Here is a 27,403-nt window from a genome sequence, read left to right as displayed (position 1 = left end):
TTGAACTCATGACCCTGAGATCAAGAGTTGCATGCTCTAATGACTGAGCCAACCAGGTGCCCCACCAGTGATCCTTTTAAAAGAAAATGTGGAACCATGGGATGGTTCTCCATTTCATTCGGAATAAAAGCCAAAGTCTATAGTGGGTTACAGATCACCCCACCATCCACCCCCATTCCTCTTCCCTTGTTTTTCTCCTCCCCACTCACTCTGCTCCAGCCATAGTGGCTTCCAACAGGCCAGGCACACTTCTGCCCGGGGCCTTTGCATCAGCTGTTCCATCATCTGTCTGGAATGCTCTTTCTCAGTTATCTGCATGGTTCACTCCTCATCTTCAAGTCTTTCTCAGATGTCACCTTTTTTTTTCTTTTAATATAACTTATTGTCAAATTGGTTTCCATACAACCCCCAGCGCTCATCCCAACAGGTGTCCCCCTCAATGCGCATCACCCACTTTCCCCTCTCCCCCACCCATATGTCACCTCTTTTTTTTTAATATTTATTTTGGGGAGAGCACAAGCGGCGGAGGGACAGAGAGAGGTGGGGACAGAGGATCTGAAGCAGGCTCTGTGCTGACAGGATGACAGTGGCGAGCCCGACATGGGGCTCCAACTCAAGAAACGCAAGATCATGACCTAAACGGAAATCAGACACTCAACCAACTGAGTGGTCCAGGTGCCCCTCAAGATGTCACCTTTTATCTTGACCACATATGGATTTGAAAACCACCACCCCTTGGCACTCCAGATTCCCTTGCCCTCTTTCTACTACTTTTCTTTTTCCAAAGCACTTATCTAGGACCTATTATACTGTATAATGTAATGGCATATTTTGTTTATTGTTTGTGCTCTGTTTTCTCCCACCAGAATGTGAGCTCTGCAAAGGCAGGGATGTTTGTCTACTCTGATCACATGGTTGCCATTCAGTAAATATTTCTAGAATGAAGTACCTGAAGACAATAAAGCAGAGGCTGTGAGAGAGAGTGACTGAGCCGGCTGGTTTAGATCAGATTGCTCTCTAGGTCATGAACTCCTTGAGGACCGGTCTGTGTTGAAATCACCAGGGTCCTATGCATAGTGGAGAATGCAATAAACACTTGTTGAATCTCATTGAGTTGAACTGACCCAGAGGGCAGACCGGGCATCTTCTTAGGATGGTCCTAAAGGAACTGCCAGTTTATGGACTACTCTTACCACTCACTTGGTCATGATACCTCCTGGAATGTGCTCATTTCTGTTTTTGTATTCCCTGGAATTCTACATTTAAGAAAGGCTTTCCACCAGATTCCTCTGCATCCTGGCAGCATTGTATCTGAATATGTTTCCCATATATACATACTTTACAGATTTTATTTTTTAATGTTTATTTATTTATTTTGAGAAAGTGAGAGAGTGAAAGAGAGATGGAGAGAGGCAGCGAGAGAATCCCAAGCAGGCTCTGCATTGCCAATGCAGGGCCCAACGTGGGGCTTGAACCCATGAACCGTGAAATCATGACCAACTGACTGAGCCACCCAGGAACCCCTAAAGACTGAATTTTTAAAGTAATCTCTATACCCAATGTGAGGCTCGAACTTACAACCCCGAGGTCAAGAGTCACATGCTCTACTGACTGAGCCAGCAAGGTGCCCCAAGAGTCAAATGTTTCTTGACTCCACATGGTATATTTCCACTTGTGAAGGACATATTACCTTGAACATCTACTTTACTATAATTCTTAGTAAAAATGTCAAATTTCTTAGCAGTAATTTAACAACAGCTCAATTTTCATAAATACTGTCCAGTGCCAGGGACATTTAAGCACCCCGGCCCACCTCACCGCATAGTAGTTCTGCACCCCAGAAGCACTTAGCTGTTTGCTTCCTATTTATTGCTCAGTTTTACTCTACAAAATGACGTTACCTCTTCCCTTCAGTTAGTGAATGAACCTTGTGTAATTATTGAACCTTTTAAGAATATATTTTTAAAAAAGAATGTATTAGTAGTTGCTGGACAGAAAAAGCTAAAACGTGCAGACGTCTAAAGCTGGTACTGAGCATGTAAAGCCTCGTGTGATATCTAAAAGAGAAGGTGGAAAGATCTGCAGGAAAATGGTAGAAAGAAAATATTCAAATCACAGGACTTTAGAAGTAGAATCCAAGTTGCTCATTTTGGAAGGACAAGGAGGTCCAGCGTTCCAATCTCCTGCCTCACTGCTGGGCCTTCACACCACACTTGATTTCTCTTTCTCCCATCCCCTTCCGCCATGACCCCCAGCCCACCCACCCCCAATTATATCCTCCCATATTCTTTTTTCCTTTTTAAAATTGTTTAATGTTTTATTTATTTTTGAGAGAGAGAAACAGAGTGTGAGTGGGAGAGGAGCAGAGAGAAAGGAAGACACAGAATCCGAGGCAGGCCCCAGGATCCGAGCTGTCAGCCCAGAGCCCGACACGGGGCTCGAACTCTTGAACCGTGAGACCATGACCTGAGCCGAAGTTGGACACTCAAATGACTGAGCCATCCAGGCACCCCGTCCTCCCATAACCTTTTAAAAACAAAGTATAAGGGCACCTGGGTGGCTCAGTTGGAAGTATCCAACTCTTGATTTCAGCTCAGGTCATGATCTCACGGTTGGTTGGACGGAGCCCCACATTGGGTTCTGTGCTGACAGTGTGGAGCCCGCTTGGGATTCTCTCTTCCCCTCTCTCTAGGCCCCACTAAAATAAATAAACATTAAAAAAAAAAAAAGTCAAAGCATAAAGGAAATGCTAATTGTTCGGAGAGTTACATTACAATATTTAAGTTAAATCATCTTTATGGCTCCCCTAAATCTGGGGGTGGCACTGTGCTGTTAGAACCCCAGCTAACAATCACCAGGCCTTGTCTGAAGGCTGTTGGAAGGTCTCTAGCACTTGTGTAATGTGAGCTTACAGTGCTGTGTCTTTTGTAATCTCTTTGAAAATCACATCTCTCAGCCTCACCTACCAAAAAACTGAAAACAATTTTGAAAATATGTTACAGTCGTAATGCTAGCTGTTGACCTCTGGTAGGTTGCTTGGCCTCTTGGGAACTCAGATTTTCTCTTCCATTAACCACCAGCGCCCAACACACTGCGCTCTAAGGCAGGTTCTCTGCTAAATTCCTACCTTACAGGCTGTAAGGAGAAGTAAAGAAAACAGTAGTCTCCGTGAACTTCAATTGAATAGTTACCTGCGAGCCACTGGTACTAAGTACTGTTCTACGCACTGATCAAATCTCCACAACAATCTTAAGAATGAGCTAGTACTTGCTAGGAATTTATCCAAGGGATACAGGAGTACTGATGCATAGGGGCACTTGTACCCCAATGTTTATAGCAGCACTCTCAACAATAGCCAAATTATGGAAAGAGCCTAAATGTCCATCAACTGATGAATGGATAAAGAAATTGTGGTTTATATACACAATGGAATACTACGTGGCAATGAGAAAGAATGAAGTATGGCCTTTTGTAGCAACGTGGATGGAACTGGAGAGTGTGATGCTAAGTGAAATAAGCCATACAGAGAAAGACAGACACCATATGGTTTCACTCTTACGTGGATCCTGAGAAACTTAACAGAAACCCATGGGGGAGGGGAAGGAAAAAAAAAAAAAGAGGTTAGAGTAGGAGAGAGCCAAAGCATAAGAGACTGTTAAAAACTGAGAACAAACTGAGGGTTGATGGGGGGTGGGAGGGAGGGGAGGGTGGGTGATGGGTATTGAGGAGGGCACCTTTTGGGATGAGCACTGGGTGTGGTATGGAAACCAATTTGACAATAAATTTCATATATTAAAAAAAAAAATGTCCTTATTGTCGAAGATTAAAAAAAAAAAAAAAAAAAAGAATGAGCTAGTACTATGTTTGTTGCCTACACGCTAAGGATGAGGTCAAATGACTAAGCCAAGGCCGCCCAGCTAGCAGCGGCAGTCAGCATGCCTTGTATCTTCTTGCTCTTAGTCACGGTGCTGCGTAGGTAGTTTGAGCACGTACTGTATGGCCGCCATCTTTGAGGGGTTATGGAGAGTCCTAACATTCTCCTCCTATCTGCCTGTCACCCCTCTGAATTTGAATAAGGCTGAAAGCAATATCAAATAGTCATCTCAGGCAAGCTTGAGGGGGTTAAGGAGTCATAGAGGCAGAGGCCTGAGAAATGTGTGGGACCAGGCATGGGGGTGGCTGGTTGTGGTATTGCTTTAGCAGCGGGCAGGCACGGGTGGAAAGTTCGTGGCCCTTCGGAATGAGCTTCCGCTCTTTTTCTTTTTCTTTTCAAGCAAGGATATATCTCCTTTGCATTGCCCGTGGGAAAAGCGAAAAAAGAGGGAGGGAAGGAAGGAAAGCTTTAATAGAGGGCTGAGCCTGTAGATAAAATCAGTTGTATTTTTCTCATCTGTAAAACCATCTAACCTCTGTACGCTTCACTCTCCTCATCTGTAAAAATAAAAATAGTGTCTTGCTGATAGAATTGTGGTAAGCGTGGAATGAAATAATATACGGCAAGCACACAGAAATTGAACTGATGTTAACAAAAGTAATAATGGCATGGTTTGTTACACTTTAGTTCTGTCCGTAAGCATGCAAGAAATACTAGCAATTATATATTTACTGTTTTTCATTGGAATCTGTGGCAAACACGCAAACTTCCAGTAACCAATGCTAGAGCGCCCTCTGGTGGCTTTGCTGCCACAAACAAATCCCACGGTCCCCACCTCCCTCTCCATGGGGCCAGGAAGAGAAGGCTCTGTCCTGCGGTTAACCACGAATCTACACCCACCCCACGAAGAGTGCGGTAGAGGCCGTACATCAGGTGCTCCCACCACAAAACGTTACCATTAACTCATAATGATGAAGAATTCCCTACATTTGAGTTGGCATCTTATGAAATGAGTCAGTAGTCAGCCATTTCTGACCGACCAAAATGGCAGTGTCATAGGACTGAACCTAATAATTGCTTCTATTTGGGGAGTAATTAAAAATCTGAGTGCATAGTGTAACGTGCTAAAACCAAGGAAACAAAACACACAGTGACTTAAGAGTGACTTTGTGGCCTTAGAGACCTGGAGGTAAAAGAGGAACAGATAACTTCTCCCATTTAGTCAAACCCCTCAGGGATTTTAATAAAGGGGGCGGGTTTCCTAATCACCTGTATCTCTTCTAACATCCTCCATCCTTAAATCGCTGCCCTTGCCTCAATCAGAAACACAGGTGGTGGTGGGCGTTTGTACCCTCCTTTTCTGGAAGGCACTCAGGCCTGCCATTTCATTCCCTACTCTGGAAGAAGATCCCCTCTCAGAAGATCAAGAGGACGACTGATCGTGAACCCCATACCCTCTGCATAAAGGGTCTTTTTCCCCTCTGAGAAAGACAGATTGGGGAGTCACAAAATCACCAGTCACAATTTTTTAAAGTTTACTTATTTATTTTGAGAGAGAGAGAGAGTAAGAATGGGGAGGGGCAGAGAAAGAGAGGGAGAGAGAGAATCCCAAACAGGCAGAGCCGGTGGGACTCGATCTCACAAACTATGATATGACCTGAGCCGAAATCAAGAGTTGGTCACTAAACCAACTGAGCCCCATCAATCACAGTTTTGAAAAATTAGAATAGCCCCAGACACTCAGTCATTTCCCCACCTCACCCACCAAATCTTAAGGGACTAAGCTTAAAAAAAATTTTTTTTAATGGAACACATCATGAAGGAGACTACAGGTAAATTTACAGTGAGATAAGCCTGCTTAGGAATTGTTGGTGAGGGTACAAACTGGTACAAACTTTCTGTTAAAGAATTTGGAACTTTGTATCAAGAGTCATAAAAGCCTTTGACCAAATAATTCTCCTTCAGGAGTCTGTATTAAGAAAATAAATGGAATCATGCAGAAAAGATTTTCATAGAACTATGTTATGGCAGGGGTGCCTGGGTGGCTCAGTTGGTTAAGCATCCTACTTCGGCTCAAGTCATGATCTCATGGTTCGTGAGTTCGAGCCCGGCATCGGGCTCTGTGCTGACGGCTCAGACCCTGGAGCCTGCTTTGGATTCTGTATCTCCCTCTCTCTTTGTCCCTCCCCAGCTCACACTCTGTCTCTCTCTCAAAGATAAACATTAAAAAAAAATTTTTTAAGGAAATATGTTATTGCAGGAAATATGTTAAAAATTATGTTAAAAATATATAAAATGGAAATATGTAGGAAATATTGCAGGAAATATGTTAAAAATATATAAAAAATATTTTTAAGGAAATATGTTATTGCAGGTTTTTTTATAATAGTAAGAAACAACACTAAAACAAACAATTATTAAATCAAGTATAAAACATTAACAAGATGAATATTCTATCTTCAAGATCATGTTTTCAAAGAATATAGAGTGACAGGCAAAATGGTCACATGTAATGAAGAGTGAAGATATATCTATTATCTAGCCCTCTAATGATTCCAGTTTTATAAGAAATACATATAGAAAATAGACACCTTATTTTTTTATTTGAGAGACAGAGAAAGAGACAGAGAGAGAGAGAGAGAACACACAAGCAGGGGAGAGGGGTGCAGGGAAAGAGAGAGAACTTTAAGCAGGCTCCAAGTTCAGTGTGGAGCCCAGCGTGGGGCTCAATCCCACAATCCTGGGATCATGACCAGGGCCAAAATCAAGAGTCAGATGTTGAACTGACTGAACCATCCAGGCGCCCTGACAATAGACACTTTTAAAAGAGGAAATAAACATATCGAAATACTGAGTAATTACTCCTGGGTAGTGGGATTATAGGCAATCTTAATACTTTTTAAAAAATTATCAGTTTTTAAATGTTTATCTATTTTTGAGAGAGAGAGCACAAGAGGGGGAGGTGCAGAGACAGAGGGATCCAAAGTGGGCCCTGCATTGACAGCATAGAGCCCAACGTGGGGCTCGAACTCACGAACAGTGAGATCATGACCTGAGCCAAAATCGGACATTCAACTCACTGAGCCACCCAGGTGCCCCTAATACTTTTTTTTTTTTTAATGTTAATACTTTCTTAAACTTTTTTACATTCTCCAAAGTTTCTGTAATTACCATGTATTACTTTCATAATCACAAAAATATATGGACTATAAAGCAATTTGGAGGCACCTGGGGGGCTCAGCTGGTGAAGCGTCCGACTCTCGGTTTTGGCTCAGGTCATGATTCATAGTTCGTGGGATCGAGCCCTGTGTCTGATAGTGCAGAGCCCGCTTGAGATTCTCTCTCTCCCTCTCTGCCCCTCCCCGACTCATGCTTGCTCATCCTCTCTCTCTCTCTCAACATAAATAAATAAACTTAAAAAAAATGGATTTGCAAAGTCAGTCAAATTTTAGTTTCATAATCTTCATGGTGTCAAATGTAGAAACTGAATACCAGGTTTCATCAAAATCTGAAGTTGATAAATAACGAAATACGTTTTAATATGTGGTTTATAGTTGAAAAATGCTTGTCAACAATCTTTCAAAGTCTTCACCAAATCAGAAAGCAGCAGGAAAATAAGAGTGAGAGAATTGGTTTTTTTGGTTCTTTGGCCAAATTCTACGCTTTCTAGGAGATTCTACTTGAATTGTTCAAGGGTCTTTGCTGAATTGAAACCATTCTGAAGTTTATGCAACCATCAGTGGCCAAAGCCAACGGCATTGGGGATTAAAATGAGACTGAGTGATCTTGTAACCCAATCAGCTGATACTTCCAAAAGTGTGTAACGTGAGGCTTAATATCCTGAGGCTAGAGATATCGCCAACACTTGGAAAGCTGTTAATGACTTTGGAACCACAGCATGTATCATTTTGCACACTTAAAGCCAACAAGAGAAGGTAGAATGTCGAAACCATATATTATAGCAACACATTTTGGGTTTGCCTCATGAAAAAAAAATTCAAGCTCTAATAGGATTCTCATCACCCCAGGACAGGTATGTATCTTTATCCTTCAGATGTATGTCCAGGAAAGGATCTGCTAGAGGGGCATTCTTACTCTAATAGGGAGGAATTTTTACTCAGCCTATTGGGAAGACTGTTTTCACATGTTCTTTGTGGCTCTGTCTTGCACCAAATCTGGGACTCCCCAAAATGTCAACTTCTAGATTTTATATTCTACAATTTCAAAATAATTGAACCAAAATAAATTAAGTACCAAATTACCATTTTCTAAAACTCTCAGGGCCACATAGGAGAACTCAGTATTACTTTTTTAAAAAATCTATATAAGCAAAGAATGTAAATTATTTAAGCACTGGCAGTTCAGGTACCTTCTGAGAAACTTCCTCAAGCCTTTGTTTAAACCTTGCACTTGAACTCTGGATTTTTTTTTTTCAAGCCGAACAAGCATATATTTGTTCTCCCTGGGGCTTCTCATAATACTTCTATGATCCTCTCTGTTCGCTCCACAGTCATCCTATTAAGTTACAAACTGCATCCCTAATCCAAGCTTTTCTTCCTGAGATGAAGGCATATTCCGAGGTTAGTTTTAAGGCTGACACGGCTTTGCCGCAAGTCCAATAGGCCCCAGTTGTAAAATTCACATCAGTCTTTACTTAAAACGAAGACATCAGTTTGCCAGAAAAGTTGTTATTCGTGCCCTTGACAGATTCTCCATTCACATCCCGAGCCCCCGCCAAGTGTAATGAAGTCGAACGGGAATTCAGCAGATGTGAACCACACACGCTGAACAAACGCTGAACAACAACCATCACTGTTCTGATCAAGAGTTAACTTTGTTAGCGGAAAAAAGTGGCCACAAAACCATGGATCTGGTCTTTTGTACTGGTCGGGGGACAGTGAGGAATCGCCAGCCTCGTGGTCCCCAATTGAATCATAGCGTTATTCACGTATGAAAGAAAGATGAATACTGATGCCTAATTTCAGTATCCCTGTTCAGATACACCCGAGCGCTCCCAGAAACTGCCAAGACAAAGAGCATTCAATGCAAGTGTCCTCAACCTTATGGGGGGGGGGGGAGAAAAAGCTGACTTTGTAAGAAAAATCTTGAGGTGCCAGGAGAGAGGATGCTAGAAATAGTCGGGTTTGCAGAGGAACAGGCCTCCCAGCCCTCACACCCCCTTCCTTTGGAGAATCTCAGAAAAGGCAGGGAGACCAGGAGGAGGAGGAGGTCCTGGGCGAGGCCAAGCTAAGGATCTACTGGGAAGTAGATCCCCACCTGCCAGCCGAGATCCTTGCTTTGATGGATTCCCCAGCAGGAGTGCTGGAGCTGAGGTTCTTTATCAGATGGAGACAACTGACACACACACACACACACACACACACACACACACACACACATGCGCGCGCGCGCCACACATTTGCACTGCATGCCCTAATTTCAGGCTTCTGATTGGACAGGCCCCAAGGTGGGGGAAATGGCAGATGAGGAGCAGGGGCTGAGACCTGCAGAGCCCCAGGGGTGACAAGGCCATTCCTCTCGCGTGGGAGAGATGGCGCCACCCACGCAGAGTGCCCGCCAACAGGGCCTGCCTACCTGAGCGTTCTTTTTGCCCGAATGTCTTACTTCGCGAGCATTTGTGCGGCTCGCTAATTTCCCATTCTGTGGATAATCCAGATGCACCAGGTCTCGGCAGTAAGAGTGGCATATGTATTTCCCTTCTGAAAGAGAGAGCACAGACGGCTCCTGGTTAGATGCACGTGGCGGAGGGAAAGCGAAGCCCCCAAAACCAAAAGCCAGCGTCTGACCCGGAGTAATGAACCCGTGTTGCCTAAGGCCCATTTGTTCCCACAGTAGGCGGAGCACTTCACCCTGGGCTGTCTTGGCCTATCCCTAAATCTAAACATAACATGTCAGTGAATATATTTCGCAAAGACAGAATAAGCCGCTGTACTTTTTTTTTTTTTTTTTTGCAATTTTCAATTGGGGTAAAATTTACATAATGTACAGTTATGTGTTAGAGAATAAAATTTGGTCTTTTTTAGTATATTCATAATGCTGTGCAACCATCCCCATTGTCTAATTCCAGAACATTTCATTCGCTCCAGGAACAAATCCCCTACCTGGTAGCAGTCACTCCCTTTTTCTTCTTCCTCTGTCTCCTGGTGACCACTCATCTGCTTTCTGGGGCTTTGCCTTTTCTGGACATTTCTTATAAATGGAATCTTACAATCTGCGGCCTTTTGTGTGCTGGCTTCTCCCACTCAGCATGTGTGGCATGTATCAGAATTTCATTCTTTTTTTTTATCGTTGAGTAATATTCCATGGCCTGGAAGGGCCACATGCTGTCTATCCACTCACTGGTTGCTAGACATTGGGTTTTTCCATTCCTAGGAATAGAATTGCTGGGTCACATGGTAACTCTGTTTGATTGTCTTGAGGAAACTACCGAACTGGTTTCTGATGTAAATGTTTTGAAAAGAGCAGTTCTACAACTCTGTTCACCTGCAAATAGAATTCTCACAACACTTGTCTGGTAATGGAATCCATTACATTACTAAGTCCTTTATTTTTTTTAATTTTTTTTAACGTTTATTTATTTTTGAGACAGAGAGAGACAAAGCATGAACGGGGGAGGGTCAGAGAGAGGGAGACACAGAATCTGAAACAGGCTCCAGGCTCTGAGCTGTCAGCACAGAGCCCGACGTGGGGCTCGAACCCACGGACCGCGAGATCATGACCTGAGCCGAAGTCGGCGGCTTAACCGACTGAGCCACCCAGGTGTCCCCATTACTAAGTCCTTAAGGGACCTCATTATGAAGTAACTTTACCCATTAAAGTAGTAGCCGGGTAAGCAGAACCCTGCAGGAAAATTTAGGGCAGAGCTCTATTCACAGTGTTTATTCTAGCCAAGGATGAAGCAGTCTACATCGTCATCAGCATCATCAAAATGTTTTGTGTGCCGATGCCCTGATTAAACCTGTAGGAGGGTAACAGGGACCTGGCTCACAGCACAGCATCCAAAGGTCACCAGAAGCCACAGCCTCTAGAGTCAGACTCAACTAATTTGCAGAGCTTATCCCTCATGCATGTATACATTCTTTTTTTTTTTTTTTTAGTTTATTTATTTTGAGTGAGAGAGAGAGAAAGTGCAAGTGGGGGGAAGGGCAGAGAGAAAGAGGAAAAGAGATAGAATCCCAGGCAGACTCCACACGGTCAGCACGGAGCCCGATACAGGGCTCGGACCCACAAACCACGAGATCATGACCTGAGCCAAAGTCAGACGCTCAACCGACTGAGCCACCCAGGCGCCCCACGCGTGTGTGTACATTCATAAGTCCGTGCAAAAAATGCAAGTGCCTACTTCATCCCAGGGCTTGTTAGTTAAGAGAAGACTCAGTCTCTGCCCTCAGTGGGAGGAATGGGTAAGAGAAGCGATACTCACAATACGGTGTGGCGAATGCTGTAACACTATGGTGGGGACGCAGAACAGGATCTGCCCGCTCTTTGAGCCTGGCAGAACCCCAAAAGCTCCCATGCATTCACAGGTGTGCCACTGTACCTGAACCCCCCACCCCCACCCCACAATGCTCCTTCCAGCGCCATAAGCCTGAATGCGTTTTCCATTGCTTCTCAAGAAGGCTTTCGGAGCTGTGGATTAAAGCTTAGAAGGCCTTGAGTCCTTTTAGGAAGAATCTGAACTGCAAAACACATGTCTTTGATATTTATAACTGGTCAAAATAATGCTGGAGTTAATGTTCCATCTGTTATGGAAAATTAAACCTACTGAGCTGTCCTGTAATAGCAAGAAGCCGCATGGCTCCGTGGTCTCCATCCTTCGTTTAACTCTGAAAGCACATTTGCTTACAAGAAATAAAGCTTCCTTGCGAACTGAACTGGCTTATAAACGAACTCAGATGAATGAGAAACCAAAACAGCAGACCCTGTTGAAGCATTTACTCCAGCCCTGAAGGCCAGCTGGGTCTTTCGATCACATCAAAGGCACAGACAATCAAACCAACGTGGAGGTTCCTACTCCTCCCGGCAGCCCAGGTGCTATCAGACTCAGAAGCAAACACGACCTACCGGGTATGTGGGTTTTCTTCACCTGGAAGCTGATTTTGCCAGAGAGCTTATAAATGGCAGTTCCCATCTCTGAGCCCCTCCGTGCAACACAAGAGAGACAGCTGAGGGTGACAGGCTGAGCCGGCCAGCCCTGGCGGACCTATGTGACTCAGAGCCCACCAGGAGGCTGGGCGTCCCTCCAGTCCCTGGCTTCGTGTGCTTTCCAACTGGCCAGCAGCACGCTCAGCCGTTCTGCTCATCAAGGCTGTCAAACGTTCACAAGCGTATCTGTAAATCACATTAGAGAGGTCAAGGGAGCATCTCCAGACCACAGTGTTGATTGGAGATGCCTGTAATGTAGCTGTTAAGGCCTCTGGACACAGCTGAGGCGAGCTGGGTGATCTCTGGCCAGTTGTTTGATCTCTCTGTGCCTCCATTTCTTCTAGAAAATGAGGGAAAACAATAGTTCCCATCTCACAGAGTTCTAATAAATATGAAGAGTGCTTGGAATAATGGCCGACATCGTAGTAGGTGCTCTGTAAGTGTTAGCCATAGATATTACGATTGTTCTTAAAAGAAACCCTGTGCTTTTCTTGTTAAGAAAATTTGCATTTGGGGGCACCTGGCTGGCTCAGTCAGAAGAGCATGTGACTCTTGATCTCGGGGTCGTGAGTTTGAACCCCACACTGGGTGTAGAGATTACTAAAAAATTAGGGGCGCCTGGGTGGCTTAGTCGGTTAAGCGGCCGACTTCGGCTCAGGTCATGATCTCACGGTCCGTGAATTCGAGCCCTGCGTCGGGCTCTGTGCTGACAGCTCAGAGCCTGGAGCCTGTTTCGGATTCTGTGTCTCCCTCTCTCTCTGCCCCTCCCCTGTTCATGCTCTGTCTCTCTCTGTCTCAAAAATAAATAAATGTTAAACAAAAAATTAAAAAAAAAAGATTACTAAAAAATTAAATACACGTTAAAAAAAAGAGGAAAATTTGCATTTGTGAGCAGGGTTAGCGACTGATTGGAGTAGTAGCTTATAGCTACTGCCAAGAAACCCCACTTCATATGATAAATCAGAGCACAATTCCCGGTGTTTGGGGGCAGGGAGCACTAAAATAATAGCCAGAAATGAGAAGTAAGGCTGCTCATTAGCATTCTTCAATCAAGTCTGTAAACGGGACTGTTTTCTATTTGTAGTGACAATTCGCAGTCCATCCTGAGGGCAGGAATTGCTGATCGGTATCATCCTTGCCTCTTGTGAGAACTCTTTCCAAGCATTCTGCCTCAGTGGCCACATCCTGGTGGTCAGAAGTCCCACGGAGAGCTCTTTTCTATTCCTGACCATCCCCTCTTCTGTTGACTTTGGGGCACTCCTGTGCCTTGGTTGAACTCTCAAGTCGACCCTCTAAGGAGGGTCGCATGGCTTCACTACTGTGGTGTCCTGAGAGGGAGAGCAATGGCCTCACCAAAGCCAGGTCTCATGGAGGGAGGTACCGGGATTTGGTGCAAACCCTTCATGGCACAAAAATAGCATTTCTTATTTCTCAGCTGGCCTTGTCATTCACCAGCACAGGACCAGAGCTCTCAGCTTTCACGCCTGTAAAATGAAGGGGCTTCAAAGTCACCTGTAAGATCTCTGTAACTTCTACTTTCCTCCAAGGTTCTCAAGTGGGAATTTGAACAACCTAGGGATGGAGGGATGCCGTGTGGAATCCACACGAGGCTACAGGCTAAATATGTTCATCTTTCTGGAGCGTTGGCATTATGTTTTCATATGAAAACAACACTAGGGGTGTGATGGAAGGCTATTCTAAATTCTCAGGGTTTTTTTTTTTTTTATTTAAACAATTTTTTTTAATGTTTATTTATTTTTGAGACAGAGAGAGACAGAGCATGAGCAGGGAAGAGGCAGAGAGAGAGGGAGACACAGAATGTGAAGCAGGCTCCAAGCTCTGAGCTGTCAGCACAGAGCCCGATGCGGGGCTTGAACTCACGAACCGTGAGATCATGACCTGAGCCAAAGTAGGACGCTTAACCGACTGAGCCACCCAGGTGCTCCTTTTTTTGTACTTTGTAAAGAAAAAAGATTGAAAGAATTCATTTTGGAAAAAATCATGGTGATTGAAGAACATTGTGAATATAATCAATGTCACTGAATTGCATTTTTTTTTGAATTGTGTATTTTAATCTGGTTAAAGCAGCAAATTTTCAGTTACATATATATTTTTACCACAACAAAACAAAATAAACAAATTTTAAGTTTATTTATTTATTTTGAGAAAGAGAGCATACGTGCTGAAAGAGAGGGAGAGAGAGAATCCCAAGCAGGCTCCGTGCTGCCAGCACAGAGCCCGATGTGGGGCTCGATCTCACCAACCGTGAGATCATGACCTGAGGTGAAATCAAGAGTCAGACGTTTAACCGACTGAACCACCTGGGTGCCCCTCACAATAAAGCAAATTTAAAAAACAATATTCAGGTAGACTAGAGAGTCTAGAAATAAACCCACACTTTCCTTATCAAGTAATTTTTGACAAAGATACAAAGGCAATCAGGGAGGAAGGATGCTCTTTTTAACAAATGGCACTGGGACAATTGGATATTTATCTGCTTTTTTGCATATATGTATTTTTACTTTTAGAGACAGAGAAAGACAGCATGAGCAGGAGAGAGGGGCAGAGGGCGGGCGGGGGGGGGAAAGAGAGAGAGAGAGAGAGAGAGAGAGAGAGAGAGAGAGAATCCCAAGCAGGTTTCATGTTTAGTGCAGAGCCCAATGCAGGGTTTGATCCTACGCCCCTGGGATCATGACCTGAGCTGAAATCAAGAATCAGATGCTCAACCAACAGAGCCACCCAGGCACCCCTTTTTTGAATATTCTATGTATGTATGTATGTATGTATGTATGTTTTATTTATTTTTGAGAAAGAGAGAGAGTGGGGGAGGGGCAGAGAGAGAGGGAGAGAGAATCCCAAGCAGGCTTTGAGCTGCCAGCACAGAGCCCAACGCAGGGCTTGAACCCATGAACTGTGAGATCATGACCCGAGCTGAAATCAGGAGTCGGACGCTTAATTGACTGAGCCACCCAGGTGCTCCTAAAGGTGTTTTTTTTTTTTTAATGTTTTGTTTAAAATAAATTTCAATTCATACGCCTCACCATATACAAGAATTAATTCAAAATGGACCATAGATCTAAATGCAAAACCTAAAGCCATGAAAGTTCTTGAAAGAAACAGGAGGAAATCTTTGGGTTAGGCAAAGATTTCTTAGAGAAGATGCCAAAAGTATAATTGATAAAAGAAAAAGTTGGTAAGATGGCTTTCATCAAAATTAAGAATTTCCCTTCCAATGACACTGCTTAGAGAATGAAAAGACAAATCACAGGCTGAAATATTTGCAAATAACATAACTGCTACAAAAACATAATGAATCTCAGAACTTATTACCAGAAAGTAAACAATCAATTAAAAAATAGGCCAAAGAGGGGTTCTTGGGTGGCTCAGTCGGTTAAGCATCCAACTTTGGCTCAGGTCATATCTCAAGGTTTGTGAGTTCAAGCCCCACATCAGGCTCTGTGGTGCGAGCACAGAGCCTGCTTTAGATCCTCTGTTTGCCTGTGTCTTGTTCTCTCTCTCTTTCTCGAAAATAAATAAATAAACTTAAAACAATAGGTAAACGATATGAACAGACTTCATCAAAAAAAAGAGGCACACGGGGCGCCTGGGTGGCTCAGTCGGTTAAGCATCCGACTTCGGCTCAGGTCATGATCTCGCGGTTCGTGAGTTCGAGCCCCGCGTCGGGCTCTGTGCTGACAGCTCGGAGCCCGGAGCCTGCTTCGGATTCTGTGTCTCCCCTTCTCTCTGCCCCTCCTATGCTCATGCTCTGTCTCTCTGTCTCTCTGTCTCTCAATAAGTAAACATTAAAAAAAAAATTAAAAAAAAGACACAGATGGCAAATAGGGACATGAAAAGATGCTCAACATTATTAGTCATTAGAGAAATGTAAATTAAAACCACAATGTGATACTGCTATGCACTTAAAATGGCTGAGATGGAAGTGACCGTGGCACGTGTTGGAGAAGAGCAAACAGAACTCCTCTGTGCAGTGTGGCTGGGTACCCTGCAGTTTCTTGTGACAGGTTAGTACGCATCTGCCACATGACCCAGCCATTCCACTCCTGTGTCTTTATCCAAGAGAAGGGAAAGCGTAGGTTTATGCAAAGACTTGTACACAAATATTTATAGCAGTTCCTTTTTTTTTTTAAAGGGATCTCTACCCTCAGTGTGGGGCTTGGACTCGTGACCCCAAGATCAAGAGTCAGGTGTTCCTACCAACTGAGCCAGCTGGGTGCCCCAAGCAGCTCTATTTTTAATAACCCCAAACTAGAAACAATCCAAATGTCTATCAACAGGGGAATGGACAATTCCATCTGTAACATAATGAAACACTATTCAGCAATTAAAAAAAACGAACTATTTTTTTAAATGTGTATTCATTTTTGAGAGACAGTGAGAGAGCACAAGCAGGAGAGGGGCAGAGAGAGAGGGAGACAGAATCCAAAGCAGGATCGAGGCTCCAAGTTGTCAGCACAGAACCTGATGTGGGGCTCAAACCCATGAACGGTGAGATCACGACCTGAGCCAAAGTTGGACGGTTAACCGACTGAGGCACCCAGGCTCTCCTGAACTATTTTGATATACACAACAATGTGGATTAATTTTTTAAGTGTTTGCTTATTTATTTCTTTTTGAGAGAGAGGGCGCACCCTCGAGGGTGAGCATGAGCGGGGTAGGGGCAGAGAGAGAGCGAGACCGAGAATCTGAAGCGGGCTCTGCATTGTCAGTGCAGAGGATGCGGGGCTCGAATTCACAAACTGTGAGATCGTGACCTGAGCCAAAATTGGACACTTAACCGACTGAGCCACCCAGGCGCCCCTTAAGATAATTATACTGAATAAAAGAAGCCAGACAAAAAAGAGTATGTATTCCGTGATTCCATTTATATAATTTTCCAGAAATGCAAAATAATCTATAGCAACAGAAAGCAGATCAGGGGTTATGTGGGGGGAGGAGGCAGGAAGGGTGAAAGGCAAGGATTATAAAGCGGCTTGTGGAAGTTTTGGGAAGTGATGGATATGTTCAATATCTTGACTATGGGGACTCCCAAGGTTATGGGGTCAAGGTTTTCTGAGATGAGAGTAGATTGGTAGAAAAGAATATAGGGTCCAAGGTAGCAGGGTAGATGCACAGTACTTGGGAAATGTCTCATCAAGCTGGATCGCCACAAGATCCGAGATTGAGTCTCTTGAGATCTATCTCTTCTCTGCTTGCCATGGGAATAAGTTGGGCAAATACGTTGGGTTAGGTTTCCTTGTATTTTTGCAAGAAAATGATATTGCCTATTTTATTGGTGAGGATATTTTGATTACAAGTAATAAGAAACCTGTCTCAAACTGACTTAAGCCAATAAAGGAATTTATTTATCACAGATGGATAAGTTCAGGGAAAATCTCATTCAGGTATGGCTGGATCCAGGAGCCCAAACAAGCTCATTGGCTCTTGATCTATTTCCATCTTTCTTCTCTTTTCTCCCTCTGTGATGGCTCCTTCTTTAGGAAGGTCTTCTCTCATGGTGGCAAGATGACTATCAGTAAGTCACGGCCTACGCCTAGCAGAGTGCTTCCTTTTCCTAAGAGTTCCAGGATGGATGGGCTTATATGTCTATGGCTAGATGTTAGAAAATGCTGACTGACCAGGGTTGAGTCATGAGTCTATCCACAGATCAATTGCATACAGGGAGTGTTTCCTCAAAGAAAATCAGGTATGTACTACACCTGTAGAATTAACCCCTGCAAGGAACTAATAATTAGTTTGATGGGGTGTCTAATTTTATTTCCTGGAAATTTGGCTCTTTGGAAATTAATTGCTTTTTATATTAAATATGCATAGAATTATGGACTCATATGATTAGAAGGGGCATTTAAGATCGAATCAGTGTAGCAGGTTTTCTATCCCCTATTCTTTTTAAACTATGGATTAAAAGCTAATTGCAGGGGCACCTGGATGGCTCAGTTGGTTGAGCATCTTACTTCAGCTCAGGTCATGATCTCACGGTTCGTGGGTTCGAGACCCGTATTGGGCTGTGTGCTGACAGTTCGGAGCCTGGAGCCTGCTTCGGATTCTGTGTCTCCCTCTCTCTTTTCCCCTCCCCTGCTCTCTCTCTGTCTCTGTCTCTCTCAAAAATAAATAAAATATTAAAAAAAAACTAATTGTATTTCACTGCATATGATTATTCAGTCTAGGAAAATGCACAATGAAAAAAAAAAAAAGTCATCCCCCCACCCCTGAATAAATAAATAAACTTTAAAAAAACGTGGGGAGGGTGCCTGAGTGGCTCAGTCGGTTCAGCATCTGACTCTTGATTTCAGCTCAGATCGTAATTTCACGGTTCGTGGGTTCAAGCCCCATGTCGGGCTCTGTGCTGACAGTGTGGAGCCTGCTTGGGATTCTCTCTCTTACTCTTTGCACCTCTCCTGCTCGCTCGCTCTGTTTCTCTCAAAATAAATAAACTTTAAAAAAATTAAAAAAAAAAAAGCATCCCTGCTGCACTAAGCACTTTCTCTAGAAAGTACTTAATTTTTCTGGCCACCCTATGAGCGTGTTATAGACAAGGGGACTGCGGTTCTGAAAGGCTAAGTGATTTGTTGGAGGTCAAACCTGTGAGCGGTGAGGGGCCTTAGAATCCAGGCCCATCTGACACTGACCCTGTGCCTGTAGCTGCTCTCGCGGCAGAGGGACTCCCTCTGTGGCATTACTAGTCGTTGGGAGTCACAGTCACGCAGGGTGTCACGAGGCGGTGCCTCCAGGGCTCCGCTGCTCGGCCTCACCTGTCCCAGGTGCCAAGCCACCCATGCAAAGCGCCCAGTGCAAGAGCAGACAGGGACGAAACGAGGTGAACCAATGCCTTCAACTTCCTCTTCTGCCTAATGCTGAAGGGCGGGAATGTTTGTAGCCAATTTTTTTTTTTTAATTTTTTAACGTTTTATTCATTTTTGAGACAGAGAGAGACAGAGCATGAACGGGGGAGGGTCAGGGAGAGAGAGAGACACAGAATCTGAAACAGGCTCCAGACTCTGAGCTGTCAGCACAGAGCCTGATGCGGGGCTCGAACTCACGGACCGCGAGATCATGACCTGAGCCGAAGTCTGTTTGTAGCCAATTTAATATATAGATGTTGCTTCCATTTGCTAACATTGGACTCGCAAAAGAATGTTCCCTTTCAGTACATTTCAATATGAGTTCTTTGTGTGTGTGTTTGGATCTCTACGAAAGGGTGTATTTCCTTCCAGACACGTGGACATAGCCCGTGGCCAGTTTATATTCCAGGATGGAATGTAAATGTTAGCGAGAGTCCACAAGAACAGCCCACAAGAGAGACGTCCTTGAGAAGGCACTCTGGGCCCTCCTTGTCCTTCTCTTGGCCGGATGGACTGGGCTTCAGGGGCTGCTGCAGGCAGGGTCAGAGGCCAGGTCTTGACCCCTAGCCTCACCCCTCTCCCCCAGACACAAGCTCTGAGGCTTCTTATTGCACCTGGGGGAGGGGACCACTGCTCTGGGAGTCAGAGGCTAGTCCTAGGTCAGGCTGACATCCTTTTCAGAAGGTCTAAGAGGTTCCCCCAAGGTTAGGCGGAGGTGAGAGCCTTGAGAGCAGGGTGATAGGCTTGGGGGAGAGGGGGGCATGGAATGAGAGGTCTCCACCACACTTGAGGCCCAGGGATCTTTTCAGGACTGTCTTTTTTTTCTTTTTTATATTTATTTATTTATTTTTAGGAGAGAGAGAGAGAAAATATCAAACAGGCTCTGAGCTGTCAGCACAGAGCCTGACGGTGGGGCTCGAACTCACGGATCATGAGATCATGACCTGACACTTAGCCAACTGAGTCACCCAGCTGCCCCCCTTTTGTAAATTTAAGTAAGCTCTACGCCCAGCATGGGTCTTGAACTCATAACCCTGGGATCAAGAGTTGCATGCTCTAATGACTGAGCCAGGCAGGCACTCCTCGATGTGTCGTTTAAAAACATTATAGGGGCACCTGGGTGGCTCAGTCAGCTGAGCGTCCTGCTTCAGCCCAGATCACGATCTTGTGGTTCGTGGGTTTGAGCCCCGTGTCAGGCTCTGTGCTGACAGCTTGGAGCCTGGAGCCTGCTTCAGATTCTGTGCTCCCCTCTCTCTCTGCCCTTCCCCCACTCACGCTCTGTCTGTCTCTCTCTCTCTCAAAAATAAGTAAACATGTAAAAAAATTTAAGAACACTGTAAAACCAGCAGGCTGATGTGGAGTAGAGCACTTCCCTAGTTATGCGTCCTCCATTTCTGGCTTTTCCAACAATTCCCTGTGTGACCTTGAAAAATCCACTTAACGTCTCTGAGTCTCAGTTTCCTGAGCTGAAGTTGGATTAAAACAGTGTTTTCTGCTGGTGGTGGACATACCATTGCAGTACCTAAAACAAATATTTCAGATTTTCAGTAGTTATGTATTAATTTTAATGTGTAAAAAATACAGTACATCACATCAATCGTTTCCCAGGTCTCACTTCTAAGGATGATGCTAAATAAAAAGGACCAGTTATTTTGTAACAAACATTAAGTACATTCTAGTGGAGGGTTATGCAGGCATGGCAAAAAATGTGACTGTCGCCTGTGAATGACTGATGTTTGGGAAACGCTGGGCTGGGAAATGAGAGTTGCCATTTGCTGAACATTTACTATGTGCCAAGAACCTTGCACTTAATATGCATTTTTTTTTTTAAAGTAGGCTCCATGACCAACGTGGGGCTTGAACTCTTGACCCTGAGATTAAGAGTTGCATGCCCTACAGACTGAGCCAACCAGGCACCGTCAAGTAATTAAAAAAATTTTTTAAACAATCCTATGTGATTATTGCTGTCATTATATTTTAATTATTTTAAGTGTTTATTTATTTATTTTGAGAGACAGAGAGAGAGGGCATGAGCAGGGGAGGGCAGAGAGAGGGAGGGAGAGAGAGAGAGAGAGAGAGAATTCCAAGAAGACTGCCTACTGTCAGGACAGAGCCCGACGCGGGCCTTGATCTCATGAACTTCAAGATCATGACCTGAGCCAATATCAAGAGTCGGTTGCTTAACCTACTGAGCTACCCAGGAGCCATCATCTCTGTTCAATAGAAGAGGACCCTGGGGCACAGAGAAAGTAAGTTGCTTTCTTACCGTCACCTGCCAGTATGAGGCAGAGCCACGTTCCTAGTCCTCGTGGTCTGCTGACAACCTTGGACGAGTGCGAAGGACTCACCAAGACACAAAGATGGGGTTCAATGGCTCAGGGGGTCCCCACCGAGGCCAGCAAGAGCATCGTCTGAGGAGCTTGTTAAAACCGCAGATTCTCAGCCCTTCCTCCATAAATCCTGGGTGTCAGATCAGAGGGGTGTGGGGATGCCGGGCTTTAACACTCAGCCCAGGTGGTTCTGAAGCAGGTGGACCTACGGTCTCATGTTGAGAAACGGCCGCGATCCTAGGAATAATTAGAAGAATGCGTCACTGTCGGGACCTGGGCTCACCTGGCTCGCCTCTCGCACTTGAGGCCTTTCTCAGCCTGAGGGACAGAAGCAATGAGCGGACATCAGACATCGGGTCTCTTTCAACTGTTCCTTTGACACACATCACAGCAGCCGCGAGGGACCAGCTGATCTTTATTCTCAAGGCTGTTCTGACAGCAGATCTCTATGTCCCTGATCACCTACCAGTAATAAAAGGAACTCCAAAGAGGAGGACAGTAGGAAGGTAGGCTTTGAAAAAGTTCGGTGTGGAGCAAACATATGACGGGTCTGCAGAATCTCACCCATGCTCACCACTGCCACCTGCCAGCCCCTCCCCCGTCCCGCAGCCGGGATCATTGGGATCGCAAGGAGGCTGGCTAGATGGGGCTTACAACGGCTGAAGAAGAAATGGAAGAACAGCGTGTGACTTTTCCAAAGCGGCAATGAGCAAAAGAGATGCTTGTGCCCCAGGCATAGCTTTGCTCGTCAGGCCTGCTAAACACTGAGAGGGGAAGGGGACGCCGGGGTGGCTCAGTCCGTTAAGCAGCTGACTCTTGATTTTGGCTCGTGGGTTCGGGCCCTGTGTCAGGCTCTGTGCTGACAGTGCGGAGCCTGCTTGGGATTTGCTCTCTCCCTCTCTCTCTCTCTCTCTCTCTCAAAATAAATAAGTAAACTTTAAAAAATGCATTAATAGGGGCGCCTGGGTGGCTCAGTCGGTTGGGCGTCTGACTTCGGCTCAGGTCATGATCTTGCGGTCTGTGGGTTCGAGCCCCATGTCGGGCTCTGTACTGACAGCTCGGAGCCTGGAGCCTGTTTCAGATTCTGTGTCTCCCTCTTTCTCTGACCCTCCCCTGTTCATGCTCGCGCTCTCTCTCTCTGTCTCAAAAATAAATAAATGTTAAAAAAAATTAAAAAATGCATTAATAATTAAAAAAAAAAAGAAGTGACAATGCCTTCAGAGCTTCTGAAAAGAAGGACGTGACCTTCTGGTTACAGGCCCCCTCAGAGGCACAGGTGCAGAAAATAGATAAACAATGAGCACAAATAGCAACCTTGCAAAGTACGGGATGGTAGCAAATACTGCAAGAGGAGTACAAGCATTTTCAAATAGGGATGGAGTGTGCTTGACGAGCAAATGAATGAAAACACTTTCAGAACTCTAACATCTGATGCCTAATGATGGGAAGGATGAAGCCAGAACAAGAGCTCTTCAGCTTGCATAGTGCTCAGTATTTTCCATTTTTCTTACACTTGACACTTTTTGTTTAAGTCATGCCTGGATTCCCATAAGCATAGGAGCTTCGGACCAGCACGATACGGATACTGATGTAGTTATTGCAGAGGAGGGGGTGCAGGGAGGGTGGGGAGATGAGATTGGCCACATGGGCTGGGTGGTGTGGGCCTTTAATGCCACAAAAGGGTTTGCGTGCTAAAAGTCAGTGGTTCTCCAAATATTGTTAAAATGTCAATACTACCCAAACCAATCTACATATTCAATGCAATCCCTATCAAAGTAACACCAGTATTCTTCACAGAGCTAGAACAAATAATCCTAAATTTGTATGGAACCAGAAAAGACCCTGAATAGCCAAAGCGATCTTGAAAAAGAAAACAAAAGCAGGAGGCATCACAATCCCAGACTTCAAGCTATACTACAAAGCTATAATCATCAAGAGAGTATGGTACTGGCACAAGAACAGACACTCCGATCAATGGAACAGAATAGAGAACCCAGAAATGGACCCACAAACGTATGGCCAACTAACTTTTGACAAAGCAGGAAAGAATATCCAATGGAATAAAGACAGTCTCTTCAGCAAGTGGTGTTGGGAAAACTGGACAGCGACCTGCAGAAGAATGAACCTGGACCACTTTCTTACACCATACACAAAAATAAACTCGAAATGGATGAAAGATCTCAATGTAAGACAGGAAGCCATCAAAATCCTTGAGGAGAAGGCAGGCAAAAACCTCTTTGATCTTGGCCACAGCAACTTCTTACTCAACATGTCTCCGGAGGCAAGGGAAACAGAAGCAAAAATGAACTACTGGGACCTCATCAGAATAAAAAGCTTCTGCACAGCGAAGGAAACAATCAGCAAAACCAAAAGGCAACCAACAAAATGGGAGAAGATATTTGCAAATGACACATCAGACAAAGGGTTAGTATCCAAAATCTATAAAGAACTTACCAAACTCAACACCCAAAAAACAAATAATCCAGTGAAGAAATGGGCAAAAGACATGAATAGACACTTCTCCAAGAAAGACATCCACATGGCCAACCGACACATGAAAAAATGCTCAACATCACTCATCATCAAGGAAATACAAATCAAAACCACTTACCCCTGTCAGAATGGCTAACATTAACAACTCAGGCAACAACAGATATTGGCGAGGATGTGGAGAAAGAGGATCTCTTTTGCATTGTTGGTGGGAATGCAAGCTGGTACAGCCACTCTGGAAAACAGTATGGAGGTTCCTCAAAAAATTAAAAATAGAACTACCCTCTGACCCAGCAATTGCACCACTAGGTATTTATCCAAGGGATATATGCTGTTTCGAAGGGACACATGCACCCCCATGTTTATAGCAGCGCTATCAACAATAGCCAAAGTATGGAAAGAGCCCAAATGTCCATCGATGGATGAACGGATAAAGATGTGGTGTGTGTACACACACACACACACACACACAATGGAGTATTACTCAGCAATCAAAAAGAATGAAATCTTGCCATTTGCAACTACGTGGATGGAAATGGAGGGTATTATGCTAAGTGAAATTAGTCAGTCAGAGAAAGACAAAAATCATATGACTTCACTCATATGAGGACTTTAAGAGACAAAACAGATGAACATAAGGGAAGGGAAGCAAAAGTAATATAAAAACAGGGAGGAGGACAAAACATAAGAGACTCTTAAATATAGACAACAGCGGGTTGCTGGAGGGGTTGTGGGAGGGGGGATGGGCCAATAAGGGGCACTAAGGAATCTACTCCTGAAATCACTGTTGCACTATATGCTAACCGATTTGGATGTAAATTTTAAAAAAATTAAAAATAAAATAAAAAAAAAAAGTCAGTGGTTTTCAGCTGACACGTGGGTGCTCTCTTTAGACCCCTCCACCTTGCCATTACCAAGTGTACTGAGAGTTGTTCTTCTGGGAGCGTGTCTTGTATGAGAATGGCCTAGAAGTAAAACAACAGCCAGGAACCAAAGCTGTGAGGAGCCACAGAACAGAGTGCAGCGTGAGAATGATGCGAGCCCACTCGTATTTTTGGCACGTCACTCTGGGGGAAGCTTGGGGCCTGAAGGAAGGAAGGAAGGAAGGAAGGATGATTGACAGCAAGAGGACTAGCTGGCGAATGACAGCGTTGTGTCTCTTTCAACATCCGGTGGGACTTGGGGCCTCCTTCCCCACCACCAATCCTCCAGTCCTTCCTGAAACGGTCACCTGATCAGCTCAGCAACTGGGCTGTGGGTCAAGTGATCGGCCCGAGACGGCGAGGACCACCGTGTTAAAAATGTTTGTCCTTGTTACCATTGGCTGGTCTTCTCCTTCCTGAAGCCATCCCAGAGTTCAGGGTCTTTGGTCTTAGTCCACAAGCGACTCTGGATCATTTGCAAATGTGGGAGCTTGTCTTCACAGAGAGCTCCTGCTGCAGGCTGGTGGATTTGTGGGGCAAGGAGGGAGCCCTTTGGAACATTAGGGAACCTCTTTATCCATGAGGCGACGCCTGTACAAGGAAGCCCATTCTTTTGAGCAAATGAGCAGAGATGGAACTTCAGAAAAAGAATAGGGCAGCATCTTCCTTTGCCCAGAAATCAATCGGCACTGTGCCATTGCCATGTTGACACCCCGGGTTTGGGGAATGTAGAGGGTCTAGAAGCAACGCTCGGTTTCTGGATTCCCAGAGGGGCTCAGCAGCCCAGAACAGTGAGGAGGAAGGAACGGAGGGGACCATATCCTTTCCCCACTTTGCAGGGAACCAGATTATCAGGTTGTACGCTTTCTTACATCTTAAACCCCTGCCAGTGCAGAGAAACTTCTGTACTCCCAGCCTCTTTAGCAAAAACCAGGTATGTGGATGGCTCTGGAGATCACAGCCAAGAAGATAATTTTGGGGGCAGGAGGGGGGAGACTGCCAGTCACTTAACGCCTTGGATTGGCACTCCTGGTACCCAGCTGTCACAGCCTTCTCACCAATGCATTCTCCATTCCCTTGGCACAAAGTCTGAGAAGGCAGATCATCCAAACCATCTGATGGTGGCCAAACCTAAAAGTGCTCTTGACAAGAGACTTAATTAGATGCTGTACGCATGTGTGCATAAATGTTTGTGCTCTTTTGTGCGCGTGCTGGGCTTGCGGGGAGGAGGAGAAGGAGGTGGGATGAGGATTAAAAAATGTTAAAACACGTATTTCATCAACAGCACTGAACACACCCTACCACAGCCCTACCACGGTGCTGGTGCCTTGGTGCCTAAAAGAAGCTGAAGACAGGTCGTGCCAATTTCTCCCCACGTCCCCCAGCAGGAGCTGAGATGAAAATAATAGAGTTGACATCTGGAGAACAGAAGTTCTGTTGCAATTGCTGTTTTTATTTTATATGCTCTCAAACAAAAGGAAAGAAGAAAGAAAGAAGGAAAGAAAGAAGAAGGAAAGAAGAAAGAAAGAAAGAAAGAAAGAAAGAAAGAAAGAAAGAAAGAGAAAAAGAAGGAAAGGGAGAAAGAAAGGGGAAGAAAGGAAAGAAAGAAAGAATAGTATGGAGCCTGGAGAAGATCTATCCTGTCACAGACTTTTTGGTATTTTCAAAGGTGCTCTACTTGGAACTTGCCAGATCTATCTGGAAAACCGTGTCACAGGAAACACAATGCATTGCCAAAGGCATTTGCTTTTACGCGTCCTGGTGTTCCGAAAAAAGTTTGCTGTTTCCAAAGAACTTGTAAGTGTGAAATTAAAATTTTGAAGCTTCACAAGCTGAGCTTTGTATAATTTCACAGATTCCTCCTCTCTTCTAGCGATGAATCAGCCCAACAATGGAAGGCCTGTGCTCCCACCATTTGGGGGAAGAGGCCCAAGAAAGTGGGGGGAGCACTCAAACTCAGGCATAGCTGTAGCCAAAATTCATTTCCCCTGCCTCTGGCACTTTTCAGCTGAGGGATCTGGGCAATGTATTAAGCTTCTTTGAGGCTTTGAGCCTTGATTCCTTCTTTGGTCAAAATAAAATGGGGCGGGGAATAAGATGTGCGGTGTTGCAGTAGAGGCCGCGGACACAGAGCCGTGATCCAAAGAGTGGTGAAACTTTGGAAAACAGAAACATAAGACACATGGAAGGAAGAAAAATATTACCCACAATTCCCACATCCATGGACACTGCTTTTTCTCCCTTTGTGCACTTATAGGGCCCACATGTCATTTGTCTGCATTACATTATTAAGATTGGACTTTCCAAATTAAAAGACTTTTTGGACTTTAATTTTGGCCTGAGCAGATTTATGCATTTTCAGAGTTTCTGTCTTATGAGTACACTCCCCTGACACCGAGGACATGCTCAAGGGGGGCATGTGGGCCAGCAGGGAGGTGAGGGAAAACCAGAAATGCCATCCTCTGGTTGGGACCCCAATCTGAGCCTCACAGGAGGGATGTCGGTCTCCTGCCACTGTCCAAGGAGTGGAGGACAGGTGTCTCCACCCAAGTGCATTCCTCAGCTCCCTGTCGCTCTGCCCCCCAAATCCTGCCTGTCTGTGTGAGTGACATATCCAGCATGGGGCATGGTTGAGCATGACTACTGGGGGCTGGTCCCCAACACTGGAGGCAGCAAGGAATGGGTCCTGGGTCTCGTCCTTGGGTGAGGCAGGAGGCAAAAGTCTCTGCATCGTTTCGGGCCATGGCCCGGGGAGCTCCT

This window comes from Panthera leo, chromosome B4 (assembly GCF_018350215.1).
Source record: "Panthera leo isolate Ple1 chromosome B4, P.leo_Ple1_pat1.1, whole genome shotgun sequence".
Taxonomy (NCBI): domain Eukaryota; kingdom Metazoa; phylum Chordata; class Mammalia; order Carnivora; family Felidae; genus Panthera; species Panthera leo.
This window is presented reverse-complemented; position numbering follows the sequence as displayed.